The 17,280-nt window shown below is 40.9% G+C and overlaps 1 protein-coding gene across 11 annotated transcripts in view; it reads right to left on the bottom strand.

Moving 5' to 3' along the window:
• The window catches only part of PREP (prolyl endopeptidase), a 584,413-nt gene that overhangs the window by 388,905 nt on the left and 178,228 nt on the right, over window positions 1-17,280 (bottom strand). For 2 of the 11 annotated variants that reach the window (XM_060419553.1, XM_060419551.1), the window contains exon 1: window positions 11,046-11,236. The exons of the other annotated variants lie outside the window; for them this stretch is intronic. The gene's annotated coding sequence lies outside the window, so the exon portion shown is untranslated. Of the gene's footprint in view, window positions 1-11,045; window positions 11,237-17,280 lie in introns of those variants that run through there. 11 annotated transcript variants of the gene reach the window in all.

Below are 17,280 nucleotides of genomic sequence, written 5' to 3'. Positions count from 1 at the left end.
ACAAAGGGGAGATTAAGCCTGAGAATTGCTTGTGAAACCAGTGATGGCAACTCCTTCTTATCAATGAAAATAAGGGATAGGAATGACCTGAAAAATAAACGTACTTGGTTTTAAGACCTCCATAGTTACTATCCATCCATCTTCAACCAAACCTACTGGATTCCAAAGTTCTAAATGTCAGTTTGTCTTCGATTGTCACTGGTTTCCTGAATATCCCATGAAGGACTCATATAGAGAAGGAGAAATGGAGGGTTGTGATTCACTGAAAGCCTGAAAACTCTTTGTGGAATAATATTAAATCAGGGAGATGAAGTTTTAACAAAATATGCATTGAAGTATCCTCCACATCTTTTCATGGTTTGATAGGGTGGTCATTCATCAACATGAAAACATTTGGGCATAAGGCTGAGCTGTACTCTTGGAGGCCTGTGTCATGCCTGTTACTGGAGGGTGTCACCAATCTGCTTCGCTGGTGGCTCAGACAATAAAGAATCTGCCTGCAATGCAGGAGACCTGGGTTCAATCCCTGAGTTGGGAATATCCCCTGGAGAAGGGAATAGCCACCTACTCCAGTATTCTGACCTGGAGAATTCCATGGACAGAGGAGCCTGGCAGGCTACAGTCCACGGGGTTGCAAAGAGTCAGACACAACTTTCACTTTCACCAGTTTCACTGGTGAAACATTCACTTTCACCAGTCTGCTTGACTTGTAGGTGGCTCCTGTGTGCACAGCCTCATGGTGGGCGTCTAAGACATCACAAGGGAAATTAACAGCAGGCTTGGTTATTCTCAAAATCACATTTACGTCAATGATAACTAGTTTCTAACTACCTTATTTCTTCATTCAGGCATTACCCGCAACCCCTTCCATAATCACAATGGCATCCTATCCTATAGATCTCTTATATGTGTCCTTGGAACTTAGTGCAGGGCTCATGGGAGGCGCTCGGTGCACAACTGAGGATCAGTTCACAACAGAAAGGAGTGGAATAATTTAGACTCAAGGGAAATAACTCGGTAGCATTTGAGTAAAAGAAAACAATAGAAGATACGAATTATAACTGAATTACCAAACTAGCTAATATACTTCCTAAAAATGTTTATATTCAAAGGGCCAAGTTAAAACATTCTGTTTAGGAAGATGTTATTTACCAAATTAATGGTCAATTTTTTTAAGCCTACTTGAATTTTTCCAGCATTCTTTGATTTCCAAAACACAATACTAATCTACAAAACACTCCACAGATGGGTTAAGAATGAAGTCAAATATGACATGAGTCAATGGCACCCCACTCCAGTACTCTTGCCTAGAAAATCCTATGGACGGAGGAGCCTGGTAGGCTGCAGTCCATGGGGTCGCTAAGAGTCGAATACGACTGAAGTGACTTAGCAGCAGCAGCAGATAGCAAACTCAATTGTGAGTGTTACCCTCCATTTAGACAGGAACCATTAATACAAACTAGCAACAAAATTTCTTGTAACCAGCATTTTAGGTCTATGTCACTTCAAATGACTCCTTTATCTATCATAGGCAAAGAAAATCATTAATGTGAGGAGGAGGAACACTTGACTTTCAGGTGGAACCTTGGAAACAAAGGTCCTGCTTGCCGTAGAGATGATTATTTCAAGGAATGTAGGTGTTTTAACTTTTTCTCAGGTGTAAGAATGAATAGCTTATCATATTGAGTAACCAAAACTTCTTATCTCTTTTCTAAAGATAATACTTTTATTGTCACATAAATGTGTGTTGCTAGCAAGAATAGAAAAATATTCAGGCTAAAATATTTACACATATGCTTATGTTTACAAATGTTTACACATATGCTTATATGTGTGTACATGTATATACATATGCGAGGAGAGAGAGAATTTATTTAATCTGGAAAATCAACTAAGAAATATCCTCTGAGTGAATTCTCTATACCCAGCATTTGCCATATTATGCTAAGGATAAAGGATAAAAAGACAAGGTCTTAAAAGAACAATAAGAACTACACACCTATCAGAATGGATAAAATCTGGAACACTCATAACATCAAGTGTTGGAGAGCATGAGAGCAAGAGAAAATTTCAGTCACTGCTGGTGGGAATGCAAAACCACTTTGGAAGACACTTGGGCAGTTTATTACAAAGCTAAACATATCCTTACCATATGATCCAGCAATTGTGCTTCTTGGTATTTACCTAAATAATTTGAAGTTTTATGTCCATACAAAAACTTGCATATGGATATTTAAAGCAGCTTTATTAATAACTGTGAAAACTTGGAAACAACCAAGAAAATGTTCAGCAGGTGAATGGATAAATAAACTATGGGGCATCCATAGAGTGGAACATTATTCAGTCCTAAAAAGAAATGAAAATGAGCTACCAAGCCATGAAAAAATATGAAGGAAACTTCAATGCATATTACTAGATGGAAGAAGCCATCTCAAAAGGCTGCACACTATGATTCCAACTATTTGACATTCTGAAAAAGGCAAAACTATGGAAACAGTAAAAGGATCAGTCAGTTATCATGGATTGAAGGAAGGGGAGGAGAGATGAATAGGCAGAGCACAGAGTATTTTTAGGGCAGTGAAATGATCAATATATGATACCATAATGATGGATAGCATTGTACATTTCATTACACATGTCATTAATACCTGTACAAATTCATAGGATATACACCACCAAGAATGAACTGCAGTGTAAACTATGGCCTTTGGGTGAGTGATTGTGCTGTGTAGGTTCATAAGCTGTATCACTCTGGTGGGGATTTTGATCATAGAAGAGGCTATGCATGTGTGAGCATAGGGGTACATGGGAAATCTCTGTAACTTCTATTCAATTTTCCTGTGAACCTGAAGCTATTCTTAAAAAATAAAGGCCTAAAATAAGAAAATAAGGAAGAAAGACAATGTCATGTTCCCTGGAAAGTGTACAGTATTTGATGAGAGTTGGGCCTTGAGTGACAGCGGAAGTTTTATATGCATAAGTTGGTGGGGGCAAGGTGGAGGATGTGACCCAGATTTGCCAATTCCATCCTATGAATAGGCATTGGGATTAGATGTGTCCTATTAAACTCCAGTACTTTGGCCACCTCATGCGAAGAGCTGACTCTTTGGAAAAGACTCTGATGCTGGGAGGGATTGGGGGCAGGAGGAGAAGGGGACGACAGAGGATGAAATGGCTGGATGGCATCACCGACTTGATGGACGTGAGTCTGAGTGAACTCTGGGAGATGGTGACGGACAGAGAAGCCTGGCGTGCTGCAATTCATGGGGTTGCAAAGAGTCGGACATGACTAAGCGACTGAACTGAACTGAATTGAGCTATCTAATTTAACTCTCACCAAACCAGTGTGAATGTAAATACTATCTCCATTTTCCAATTGAGGAAACTAATGTTTAGAATAACTCAATGAAAGGGGCAATTAAGCAGCTGCCAAAATAACCATTTAAAAGGAACTTACAGAATTGTAAATTAGTATAGCAACTTTGGAAAATAGTAAAAATAAAATGACCATACGATCTAGCAATTCCACTTCTGGGTATATATTTGACGAAAATGGAAATAGGATATCACAGAGATATCTGCCCTCACCTTCACCCCCCCCAACCCCCCCGCCCCGCCATGTTAACTGCAGCATTATTTGTAATAACTAAGGTACAGAAATGGGACTTCCCCAGTGGCTCAGTGGTAAAGACTCTGCCTGCAGTGCAGGAGATGTGAGTTTGATCCCTGGTAAGGAAGATCAACTGGAGAAGAAAATGGCAACCAACTCCAGTATTCTTGCCTGGGAAATCCCATGGACAGAGGAACCTGGTGTGCTACAATCCATGGAGCCGTAATAAGTTGGACATGACTTAGCAGTTAGAGAACAACAGTAAGAACAAAAGTATGGAAATAGCCTAACTGCCCATCAAGGGATGAATGGATAAAGAGGATGGAATATACACACACACACAGGAATATTATTCAGCTATGAAAAAGAAGGAAATCCTGCCATTTTCAACAACATGGCTGGACCTTGATGCTAAGTGAAATAAATCAGATAAAGATCAATACTGCATGCTATTCTTACATGTGGAATCTTAAAAAAACCAAACTCATGGAAATAGTAGACAAGTGGTTGCCAGGGGTTGGGGACTGGGGACTGGGGGAAATAGGTAAAGTTAGGCAAAAGTACACAAACTTTCAGCTATAAACATGTTGGCTATGTAGATAAGACAGTATTGTACAATCAAAATTTGCTAAGAGAGTAGAATTTAAGTGTTGTCACTAAAAAAAAAAAAGATAAATAGGTGATGGAAGTGTTAATTAACTAGATGAGAGGATTCCTCACAATATAAATATTATATCAAATTACTATGAGGTGCACTTTGTCAACTATACCTCAACAAAGCTGAAAAAAATAAACAGCTGAATCAGATTGCTCACATAATTCAATCATTTGTCAAAGACACAAGCAGTTCCCTCTCAATTCATTGCAAGTTCTGCAACTGGGAAAAATGAATGAGTTTCACAGAAATGATCAAGGCTTTAGATACAGAGAATATATGTACAATGCTTACTTTATTTTTCTGGGCTCCAAAATCACTGCAGATGGTGATTGCAGCAGTGAAATTAAAAGATGCTTACTCCTTGGAAGGAAAGTTATGACCAACCTAGACAGCATATTAAAAAGCAGAGACATTACTTTGTGAACAAAGGTTTGTCTAGTCAAAGCTATGGTTTTTCCACTGGTCATGTATGGATGTGAGAGTTGGACTATAAGGAAAGCTGAGCGCTGAAGAATTGATGCTTTTGAACTGTGGTGTTGGAGAAGATGCTTGAGAGTCCCTTGGGCTGCAAGGAGATCCAACCAGTCCATCCTAAAGGAGATCAGTCCTGGTGTTCATTGGAAGGACTGATGCAGAAGCTGAAACTCCAGTACTTTGGCCACCTCATGCGAAGAGTTAACTCACTGGAAAAGATCCTGATGCTGGGAGGGACTGGGGACAGGAGGAGAAGGGGACGACAGAGGATGAGATGGTTGGATGGCATCATCTATCAATGGACATGGGTTTGGGTGAACTCCGGGAGTTGGTGATGGAGAGGGAGGCCTGGTGTGCCATGGTTCACAGGGTTGCAAAGAGTCAGACACGACTGAGCAACTGAACTGACTGAACTGATGCTTATTTAGTGCTAGTAATGCCCCAAATCAAGAAAAGATTTAAAAGTAGAATCAATCTAATGCTTATCTATGACATCATCAACTCTTCCTGTTTAACCATTTTATTTTAGGTCTTGTTTTGTTTTGAAAAACATTTCACATGTACTTCAGTTCAGTTCAGTTCATTCGCTCAGTCATGTCCGACTCTTTGCGACCCCATGAATCGCAGCATGCCAGGCCTCCCTGTGCATCACCAACTCCCGGAGTTCACTCAGACTCACGTCCATCGAGTCAGTGATGCCATCCAGCCATCGCATCCTCTGTCCTCCCCTTCTCCTCCTGCCCCCAATCCCTCCCAGCATCAGAGTCTTTTCCAATGAGTCAACTCTTCGCATGAGGTGGCCAAAGTACTAGAGTTTCAGCTTTAGCATCATTCCTTCCAAAGAAATCCCAGGGCTGATCTCCTTCAGAATGAACTGGTTGGATCTCCTTGCAGTCCAAGGCACTCTCAATAGTCTTCTCCAACACCACAGTTCAAAAGCATCAATTCTTCGGCACTCAGCCTTCTTCACATGTACTTAAGGATGTATAGTCTTTAATTGTTGTGTAGAGGATTTGTTTACGCGCCTATTAGATCATGCATATGAATTATGTTGTTTAAATGTTCTCTATCTTTACTGAGTTTTTTGATGCTTGACCACCAAGTAACTAACAAAAATGTACTGAAATCTCCTAGTGAATATATTACACTTGTAAATTTCTCCCTGTAGTCTTATCAATTTTGCTTTACATATTTTGAGGCTATTTTAGATTTACTAAGTAATCTTAACTTCCCTACCTACAATGGTAAAGCATCTGCCTACAATGCGGGAGACCTGGGTTCAATCCCTGGGTTGGGAATATCCCCTGGAGAAGGATATGGCAACCCATTCCAGTACTCTTGCCTGGAAGATCCCATGGATAGAGGAGCCTGGTAGGCTATAGTCCATGGGATCGCAAAGAGTCAGACAAGACTGAATGACTTCACTTCAAGTGTGAGTTGAAAAAAGAAATGATAAAATGAATATAACAGAATGGGAGAAAATATTTGCAAATGATGTGACTGATGAGAAATTATCCAAAATATACAAACAGCTCATGCAGCTCAATATCAAGAAAAAACAACCCAGTAAAAACAATAGGCAGAAGATTTAAATAAACAGTTCTCCAAAGAAGACATACAGGTGGCCAAAACACACATGAAAAGATGCTCAATGTTGCTAATTATTATAGAAATGCAAGCCAAAACTACAGTGAGGTATCACCTCACACCAGTCGAATGGCCATCATCAAAAAGTTTACAGGCAATAAATACTGGAGATGGTGTAGAGAAAAGGGAAACCTCCCACACTATTGGTGAGAATGTAATTGATATAGCCACTATGGAGAATAGCACAAAGTTTCCTTAAAAAAACTAAAAATATGATACCATATTTTTATGATCTAGCAATTCCCCTCCGGGGCATATATTCAGAGAAAATCATAATTCGAAAAGATACATGGACCCCATTGTTCATCGCAGCACTATTTATAACAGCTAGGCCATGGAAGCAACCTAAATGTCCAGTGACAGATAAATGGATAGGAAGATGTGGTATACATTAATATTACTCAGCCATAAAAAAGAATTAAATAATGCCATTTGCAGCTTCGTGGGTGGACCTAACGATTATCATACTAAGTGAAGTACGTCAGAGAAAGACAAAATATCATATGAAATCACTTATGTGCTGTGCTGTATCGCTCAGTTGTGTCAAACTCTTTGTGTCCCCATGGACTGTAGCCTGCCAGGCTCCTCTGTCCATGGGGATTCTCCAGGCAAGAATATTGGAGTGAACTGCCATGCCCTCCTCCAGGGGATCTTCTCAACCCAGGGATCAAACCCAACTCTCCCACATTGCAGTTGGATTCTTTACTGTCTGAGCCACCAGAGCAGCCCAAGAAAACTAGAGTAGGTAGCATATCCCTTTCTCCAGGGAATCTTCTCGATCCAGGAACTGAACTGGGCTCTCCTGCATTGCAGGTAGATTCTTTACCAGCTGAGCTGCCAGGGAAGCCTGATATCACTTATATGTGGAATCTAAAAAGATGATACAAATGAAATTATGTATAAAACAGAAAAAAACTTACTGACTTTGAAAACAAACAATGGTCACTAAAGGGGAAAGGGGAGGTGGTGTAAATTAGGAGGTTGGGATTAACATATGCATACTACTATGTATAAAATATAGAAGTAACAAAGACCTGCTGTATAGCACAGGGAATTCTACTCAATATTCTGTAATAACATAAATGGGAAAAAGAATCTGAAAAAGAATAGATGTATGTAAATGTATAACTGAATCACTTTGCTGTACTCCTGAAACTAACACAACATTGTAAGTCAACTATACTCCAATATAAAATAAAAATTAAAACAACAAAAAGGAGTAAACATTTTGAAATTAATCACGATTATGGTGTCAGTTAGTTCAGAATAATTTTAGTTCAGAAATAATTTTATTCCGTGTTACCTCACATAACTTGACATGTAAATTGCTCCAAATTCTGCCTTAGCACATGTATCAATCCCTCATTTGAATTTAGTTAAATAACAGGAACATTTTACATTTATATCTTAACAATTTCCTTACTACCTCACTCCTAACCTGTTACTGATCCCTCGTTCTTCATTTAGTTGAGTTTAATGAAATGTTTATTTGCAACAAAACAGTGTTTGACATATTGAAGATTTATATTATCCTGTGGAAGAAAGTTGCAAGTTCAGTAGAAGCTGAGACAAAAGTTCCTCTGCTAAGTGGAGTGAGATCTCAAGAAGTATAAGACCTGAGAATACGGTGTCAAAGCCAGGAAGTTTGAGTCCAGAATGAGAAAGGGAGAGATAAAAGAGATCTAGGACAGGAACAGATCCAAAAGGACTTGTTCAGGGAACATGCTGTGAACACCGTGTGGCGCTTCTCATGTTCCTCCAGCGTCTTTGGTGAAATCTCTGTGTCGTTGGGCTTCCCAGGTGGCTCAGTGGAAAAGAATCTGCCTGACAATGGAGGAGATACAACTTGAGTTTGATCGCTGGGTCAGGAAGATCCCCTGGAGAAGGAAATGGCTACCCACTCCAGTATTCTTGCCTGAAGAATTCCAGGGACAGAGGAGCCTGGTGGGCTACAGTTCATGGAGCCACAAAGAGTTAGACACCATTGTGTGTGCACACATGTGGACACACACACAGGTCATTGATGATTTGGCTTGGAGGAGCTGGAGCCATAGGACAGGGAACAAATATAATGTTTTGTAAAAAAAAAAATATGGAAACTTTGTTATTAGAGAATCGGTGTCTCTGTGCTTGCACTCCAGAGAAGGCAATGGCACCCCACTCCAGTATTCTTGCCTGGAAAATCCCACAGATGGAGGAGCCTGGTAGGCTGAGGTCCATGGGGTCGCTAAGAGTCGGACACGACTGAATGACTTCACTTTCACTTTTCACTTTCTTGCATTGGAGAAGGAAATGGCAACCCACTCCAGTGTTCTTGCCTGGAGAATCCCAGGGGTGGCGGAGCCTGGTGGGCTGCCGTCTCTGGGGTCGCACAGAGTCGGACAAGACTGAAGCGACTTAGCAGCAGCAGCAGCAACGGCATGCTCTTACTCTGTCTATCGTATCTAATCCCTTGAATCTATTTGTCACTTCCACTGTATAGTATAAGGGATTTGATTTAGGTCATACCTGAATGGTCTAGTAGTTTTCTCTACTTTATTAAATTTAAGTCTGAATTTGACAATAAGGAGCAAAAAGGAAAAATGGTTTTCTGAGGACCCCTTACAAACAGCTATGAAAAGAAGAGAAGTGAAAGGCAAAGGAGAAAAGGAAAGATATACCCATTTGAATTCAGAATTCCAAAGAATAGCCAGGAGAGATAAGAAAGCCTTCCTTGGTGATCAAGGCAAAGAAATAGAGAAAAACAATAGAATGGGAAAGACTAGAGATCTCTTCGGAGAAGGCAATGGCACCCTACTCCAGTACTCTTGCCTGGAAAATCCCATGAACAGAGGAGCCTTGTAGGTTGCGGTCCGTGAGGTCGCTAAGAGTCAGACATGACTGAGCGACTTCACTTTCACTTTTTACTTTTATGCATTAGAGAAGAAAATGGCAACCCACTCCAGTGTTCTTGCCTGGAGAATCCCAGGGACAGGGAAGCCTGGTGGGAGGCCGTCTGTGGGGTCGCACAGAGTCGGACAGGACAGAAGTGACTTAGCAGCAGCAGCAGCAGAGATCTCTTCAAGGAAATTAGAGATACCAAGGGAATTTTTCATGTGAAGATGGATATTATAAAGGACAGAAGTGGCATGGACCTAATAGAAGCAGAAGATATAAAGAAGAGGTGGCAAGAATACACAGAAGAACTATACAAAAAGATCTTCACAACCCAGATAATCATGATGGTGTGATCACTCACCTAGAGCCAGACATCCTGGAATGTGAACTCAAGTGGGCCTTAGCAAGCATCACTACGAAAAAAGCTAGTGGAGGTGATGGAATTCCAGTTGAGCTATTTCAAATTGTAAAAGATGATGCTGCTGTGAAGTATTCCACTCAATATGCCAGCAAATTTGGAAAATGCAGCAGTGGCCATAGGACTGGAAAAAGTCAGTTTTCATTCCAAGCCCAAAGAAAGGCAATGCCAAAAAATGCTCCTTGGAAAAAAAGCTATGACCAACCTAGATAGCTTATTAAAAAGCAGAGACGTTACCTTGCTGACAAAGGTCCATCTAGTCAAAGCTATGGTTTTTCCAGTAGTTATATATGGATGTGAGAGTTGGACTATAAAGAAAGCTGAGTGCTGAAGAATTGATGCTTTTGAACTGTGGTGTTGGAGAAGACTCTTGAGAGTTCCCTGGACTGCAAGGAGATCCAACCAGTCCATCCTAAAGGAAATCAGTCCTGAATATCTACTGGAAGGCCTGATGCTGAAGCTGAAACTCCAATACTTTGGCCACCTGATGCAAAGAACTGACTTATTTGAAAAGACCCTGATGCTGGGAAAGATTGAAGGTGGGAGGAGAAGGGGATGACAGGGGATAGATGGTTGGATGGCATCACCAATTCAATGGACATGAGTTTGAGTAAACTCCGGGAGTTGGTGATGGACAGGGAGGCCTAGGGTGCTGCAATCCATGGGCTTGCAAAGAGTTGGACAGGATTGAGTGACTGAACTGAACTGACCTGATTCTCTCACTAAATAAAAGTAAATATTTAAAGATTATTAATTAGAAGGGGCAGCTGGTCACCCCGCCCACTCCCACCTGGAGCAATAATAACTCTGGCAAAGTCACCTTGTCAGGCAGCGGCTATCAGCAGAGTGGGGATTCACCCAGTCAATGATTTCTTTGACTGACACCACCTCCTGTGTGGTGGGAATAATTCTGAACCTGAAGAGGGGAAACAGCTATAAGCCTTAGTTCTGCTACTTATTAAGGTTTAAATTAATATAACTGGGTCTAAATTAGACTCGTTGGTCCCCATCTATGAAATGTGAATAATCAAACCTTTCCAGTCTCTTCATAGGTCAATTTTAAGGATCAAATAAGAAAAAAAAAGAGAAAATATTTTATAGACTACACAGATGTTTGGGTTAATGAACCCCACAGAAAGCCCTGAAAAATCACAAGCATGTTTGGCCTGAATTGAAGCTCCTGGGTTCAGCATAAACTGATGATACAGAAGAGTATTAATCACTTGTTAAATGCCCAAATGACCAGAATACAATAAACACCACCACCACACACACACACACACACACACACACACACACCCCAAATGAACGACGCCAAGTTAGGCATACAGTTTTCACAGTCAATATCAAAGCTGGCTCACCTGCTGTGCTGCTGTGTTTAGTCGTTCAGTCGTTTCTGACACTTTGTGACCCTTTGGACTGTAGGCCACCAGACTCCTCCCTCCATGGGATGTTTGAGGCAAGAATGCTGGAGTGGGTTGCCAATTCCTTTTCCAGGGGATTTTCCTGACCCAGGGATCGAATCCACATTTCCTGTGACTCCTGCATTGTGGGCGGATTCTTTACCCACTGAGCTCTTGAGGAAGCACAGTTTAGTCATGTGACTTTATAAACAGTTTGCTGCTGCTGCTGCTAAGTCTCTTCAGTCGTGTCTGACTCTGTGCGACCCCATAGACGGCAGCCCTCCAGGCTTCCCCGTCCCTGGGATTCTCCAGGCAAGAACACTGGAGTGGGTTGCCATTTCCTTCTCCAATGCATGAAAGTGAAAACAGTTTAGCATTTTCTTATTGACTCAATTTGGTTCCTGAGAATAGAATGGGGAAAAAAGTTAGGATTCAATAAAGTGTTTAGCTGGAAGTTCATTGGGTAATAGTCTCTTTCCCATAATTCTGAGAATTCTGGAAGTTAATTTGAACATTTTGAATGGTAAGTGCTACAGTGAATACCTTCCGGGTTTATTGCATGTTTAAGGTGGAAAGGCTCTGAATTTGGTATCCCTAGTGATGACAAGAGGTCCTTAGTTTCACTTCCATCCCAGTACTTACAGATATGGACTAACCTTTTCTTTTCTATAAGTTTTTCCAGGTATACTAAATATAAGTACCTTCCAAAATCTGGTTTTCATTTTTCAAGATTAAGGAGAAAAGAGCATCAGCACAAGTCTATTTTGGGGTTGGTCCCATTCAGTGTCACTTCCTTTTTCTCATACATGTGAATCTATTGAGCCAAGCTAATAATTAGTTTAACATTTCTCTTCCTTGATCAACCAATAAAATAAAAGTTATTAATCAGTTGTGTTTTTTTTTAATGTATGGAGAAACTTCATGCAACACTGCTGGTTTTTAAAGTTCTGTCTTAGGAATCCTTACCCTTACAACTCAGGAAATGTTAGTGCCAGGAAAATCTACATTTATAACTCCCTGAGGCATATAGTCCTATAACAGACCATTTTATATTATGGAAAAATTGCGCTTGTCCTAAAACATAGAAGAGATAAATGAATCAGCTTGTGGTCCCACACTTGGAGTCCGTGTTTGTCATAAGGAAGGATTTATATTTCACCATCTTCAGCTTCAGTTACAGTTTACATTGGAAACTTCACCTTCCATGCCTAGCATATTTTGTGACATTTTTGCTAAACTCTCAATTGAGCAAGGCTGATCTATTGACTGTCAATTTGAATGTCTTTTAAGGACTAGAAGATCATCATCAACCTGTCTCTGAAGCAGTGCAATGAGGATGTGAACACATGCTTTGGAGAACATGCTTTGGGAGGGCTGGGAAAAGGTTTCCTCCTCTTCTATCTCCCACAAGCCTAACACAGAGGTAAAAAATGTATGATAGCAATAAATGCTGAATTAAATTGAATCAAAATTGCTAGGCTATTAGATCCAAGAGAAAAGTCAAAGCAACCAATGAGAAGAAGGGTTATTAGAGCAATAAGAGAGAAACCAAATCACTCTCTCAATAGGAGGCACAAAGGGTTCTCACCAAATTCAATCCTATTAAACCCATGTGGACAAGTTCCTTTTCCCATTCATCTCCCTACCTATCTATTCTTCCACTGATACACTGACCTTGACAACTATCGTGCTGTGTGTGTTATGTCACTGCAGCCATGTCTGACTTTTTGTGACCCTGTGGACTGTAGCCCACCAGGCTTCTCTGTCCTTGGGATTCTCCAGGCAAGAATACTGGAGTGGGTTGCCATGCCCTACTCCATGGGATCTTCCTAACCCAGGGATAGAACCCATGTCTCTCACGTCTCCTGTATTGGCAGGTGGGTCTTTACCATTAGTACCACTATTAGGTTGGTGCAAATATAATTTTGGTTTTGAACTGTGAATTTTAAGTTATGTGCTCAGTTGCCCAGTTGTGTCTAGTTCTTTGCAACAACATGGACTGTGCACAGGAGGCTCCTCTGTTCATGGGATTTTCCAGGCAAGAATACTGGAGTGGGTTGCCATTTCCTCTCCAGGGATCTTCCTGGCCCAGGGATCAAACCTGCATCTCCTGCATTGCCAGGTGGACTCTTTATCACTACGCCACATGGGAAGCCCTTAAATCATTATAACTAGGCTCAAACACATCTTTATTAATCAAAATAGGAACCATTATAATCAACAGATTTTTGCAATTAAGAAATAAGTTTATTCCTATAACATAAAAATCCATGCTTTTAAATACAACAAACTCTTAGAAAGCATTTTCTGCTTCCTTCTGGTTGTGGAAAGCGTTTTCCTGGCAAAAAGTTGTCAAGATGCTTGAAGAGAGAGATCAGGTAAGATGGCAGATGAGGCAAAATTTCATAGCCTAATTCATTCAACTTCTGAAGCGTTGGTTGTGTGATGTGCAATCAGGCACTGTCATGGAGAATTGGGCCCTTCTTGTTGACCAATGCCAGCTGCAGAATTGCAGTTTTTGGTGCATCTCATCAATTTGCTGAGCATATTTCTCAGATGTAATGGTTTCACCAGGATTCAGAAGCTATAGTGGATCAGACTGGCAGCAGACCACCAAACAGTGACCATGATCTTTTATGTGGTGCAAGTTTGGCTAAGTGCTTTGGAGCTCCTTCTCGGTCCAGCCACTGAGCTGGTCATTGCTGGTTGTCATATAATACACTTTTCTTCACACATCACAATCCAATCTAGAAATGGTTCATTGTTGTTGTGTAGAATAAGAGAGGATGACACTTCAAAATAATGATTTTTTTGATTTGTGGTCAGCTCATGTGGCATCCAGAAAAGGAAATGGCAACCCACTCCAGTGTTCTTGCCTGGAGAATCCCAGGGACAGGGGAGCCTGGTGGGCTGCCGTCTCTGGGGTCGCAGAGAGCTGGACACAACTGGAGCGACTTAGCAGCAGCATGTGGCATCCACTTATCAAGCTTTCTCACCTTTCCAATTTGCTTCAAATGCCGAATGACAATAGAATGGTGGATGTTGAGTTCTTTGGTGCTTCTTGTGTAGTTGTAAGAGGATCAGCTTTGATGATCTTCTCAAATGGCTGGCAACTGTACTCCTCACCTTCAAGACTCTCATTTCCTTTGCAAAACTTCTTGAACCACCACTACACTATACATTTGTTAACAGTTCCTGGGCCAACTGCATTGCTGATATTGTGAGTTGTCTCTGCTGCTTTACAACTCATTTTGAACTTGAATAAGAAAATCACTTGAATTTGCTTTTTGTCTAACATCAATTCTATAGTCTAAAATAAATATAAAATAAACAGCAAGTAATGTTATTAAAAAAATAAGTGAGAAACGCACATTAAAATGATGTAAAACATAACCACATTTATTTAAGAATGTATTCCAATATCAAGTGGCAAAGTTCAACAATATAAAACCACAGTTACTTTTTGCACCAACCTGAATACTAAAATCCAACCCACCCTTTAAGACCTCCCTCCACATCATCTCCTCTGGCAGACTTTTTTGACCTCCCTAGTGTTGGATCCTTCCCTGAGGAGCTTAGACTCACCTGACAGGTTGTTCTTGACTTTGTTTCAGAACTTATCTTATTATACGTTTATGGTATGTTTATGGTATAGTCTCTTCCCTCCTCCAGACCCAGACTATAACCTTGAAGACACTATATCATTTTTTCTGTTATTATGATTATCATTTCTGTATCTAGTCCCTAACTCAGTCCCTGGCCCACAGGAAATAACAATGCCTAGTGTACTTTTCATTTGTGGTTTCCATTGAAGGCCTAAAGAAAAAAAAGGCAAAGGAAAAAAAAAGCTTCTTGAATGCCCACTTGAACTACAGAAAAGCTACAGCAATGGCCATTTCTCAACAGGTAAGAGGAGAAGGCCCATTAACCACAGAAGGAGCACCGTTTGTAAACATTATTCATACCTAAACGTGTAAGCCATAGCCCTCTACACCAGTTCACATTACTCTAGGATGAAGGAGATCAGTAGACCTCTGTGATAGCAAAGTTCTTTCGAAAGATCCACTGCCCTGCTTCACAACGGGACTCCATGTGGGATTACTTTCTATGCTGCTTTCTCAAGGGCCTGGTTTAATCTGGTTTTAAAATAACCACTACAGAGAGGGCTCCATTAATTCCCTAAGATGGCTGTCTCCTGGATTAGTAGACTTCTAGGGATCTCTTGTACAAATAAACAGTTTGTGACACCGAAGCAGGGCTGGCCTGCTTTGGTAGTTCTCCGTGTGCAGCTTAACTGAAACATAGCTAGACTTGGAACATGTTTATATAAACTAACTAATCCTACTAGATCATCATGACCTGCAATTACCCTGCTCTTCCCAGCCTGCACTCAACTTGTGCCAAATGAGGCAGTGGTTTCACAATGAAAGAGCTTCCATTAAAGAGACAGGTCGGACCCCTGCATGACTTTCCTTTCACTCCAGTGTCCAAGTCTCCCTGTATCTAGCACTCCTAAGGAAACAACATTAGGACACCCACCTCTACAAGGCTGTTCTATTGAACTTAAAAGAAAGCTTCTCTTTGTTATTAGTTGGATCAGACTTAGAAACTCTGAGTTGGAGCTTATTCTCGTCTTCTGGTGGCAGCCATTTTGCCTAAAGAGGATCTTATGGTTTCTCTCCACTTGTAATAACTGTAGCTACTACCTAGTTCACTTATATACCTATTAATGAAATGATATTCCTACAGGCTTGCACAGCCGTACTTTGAACTCATAGAATATCTTTCAATATTCTATGTTTGGAATATGATGGCACCTCAATCATCAGTTCAGTTCAGTTCAGTTCAGTCGCTCAGTCATGTCCGACTCTTTGCGACCCCATGAATCGCAGCACGCCAGGCCTCCCTGTCCATCACCAACTCCTGGAGTTCACTCAGACTCAAGTCCATTGAGTCAGTGATGCCATCCAGCCATCTCATCCTCTGTCGTCCCCTTCTCCTCCTGCCCCTAATCCCTCCCAGCATCAGAGTCTTTTCCAATGAGTCAACTCTTTGCATGAGGTGGCCAAAGTACTAGAGTTTCAGCTTTAGCATCATCCCTTCCAAAGAAATCCTAGGGCTGATCTCCTTCAGAATGGACTGGTTGGATCTCCTTGCAGTCCAAGGGACTCTCAAGAGTCTTCTCCAACACCACAGTTCAAAGCATCAATTCTTTGGTGCTCAGCTTTCTTCACAGTCCAACTCTCACATCCATACATGACCACTGGAAAAACCATAGCATATTTTCTCTCAAATATCTCCTTTAAATTTTTAAATAGCCTAAAGATTCTAGGAAGGTATGAATCCATATGTTTCTAATTCATTTACACTCATACCATTAAAATCTATACTGTAAGAGTTAGTTGATGTTCAAGAAACCAGTTCAACCTTTAAATAATCTTTGCAAATCCTTTCTTCTTAACAACAGGAAGATGTGTTTGCCAAAAGAAAATGAACTGAAACACTAGAAAATCTGGGTTTGATTCAAAACTAACTCAGGCAGTTTAAAAGGGCTATAAACTTGGTGAGTGAAAGGAGTTTAGTTTCCATATACTACATATCCATATCCCATGTTGATACTTGGTGTGTGTATCCTTAGCTCACATGTGCTGATGCCTTGTGTTAACATTTGGAAAGTCAGAGTCAGTTGGCAGGTTGGGTTAGAACAGGGTGCTAATGAGGTCAAGATTCCAGGCCCAGTTTTCCTGAGGATAGGGTGCCGTTTCTCTTTAGCCAAACACTTGCCACTAATGAGCTCCTTGGCTTTGAGCTACTCTGATTCAGTCTAATTTAATAAGTTTACTGAGGTCTACAAAGCATCGGCACTGTGCTTAGCACTGGGGCTACTCCCAGGACTGTGATGTGGTCCCTACACTAAAGGAGCTCATGGTCCATCAGGAGAAAGAAGTCAACATATCAGGGCAGCAGTGTAATACAGGGAAGAGGTAGAAGGCTCTTTGGGGGCCAAGGGAGGCTCCATGGGAGGGGCTTTTCTTCATCTTTTGAGGCTTAGTAAAAGCATTAAACTCTTCTATGTAGAGTTTCCTAAGGATGCTTAGGAAAATTTGGTGAATAGATCATAGAGATAATACAATATTATAGACAGAGTTTGGAAAAAAAGAACATAGCAGACAAAGGAATAGGGGAAGAGGAA

Source organism: Ovis aries, chromosome 8 (genome assembly GCF_016772045.2).
Source record: "Ovis aries strain OAR_USU_Benz2616 breed Rambouillet chromosome 8, ARS-UI_Ramb_v3.0, whole genome shotgun sequence".
Classification (NCBI taxonomy): domain Eukaryota; kingdom Metazoa; phylum Chordata; class Mammalia; order Artiodactyla; family Bovidae; genus Ovis; species Ovis aries.
Note: the sequence above shows the minus strand (reverse complement) of the source record. Positions and strands in the feature narration are given on the sequence as shown.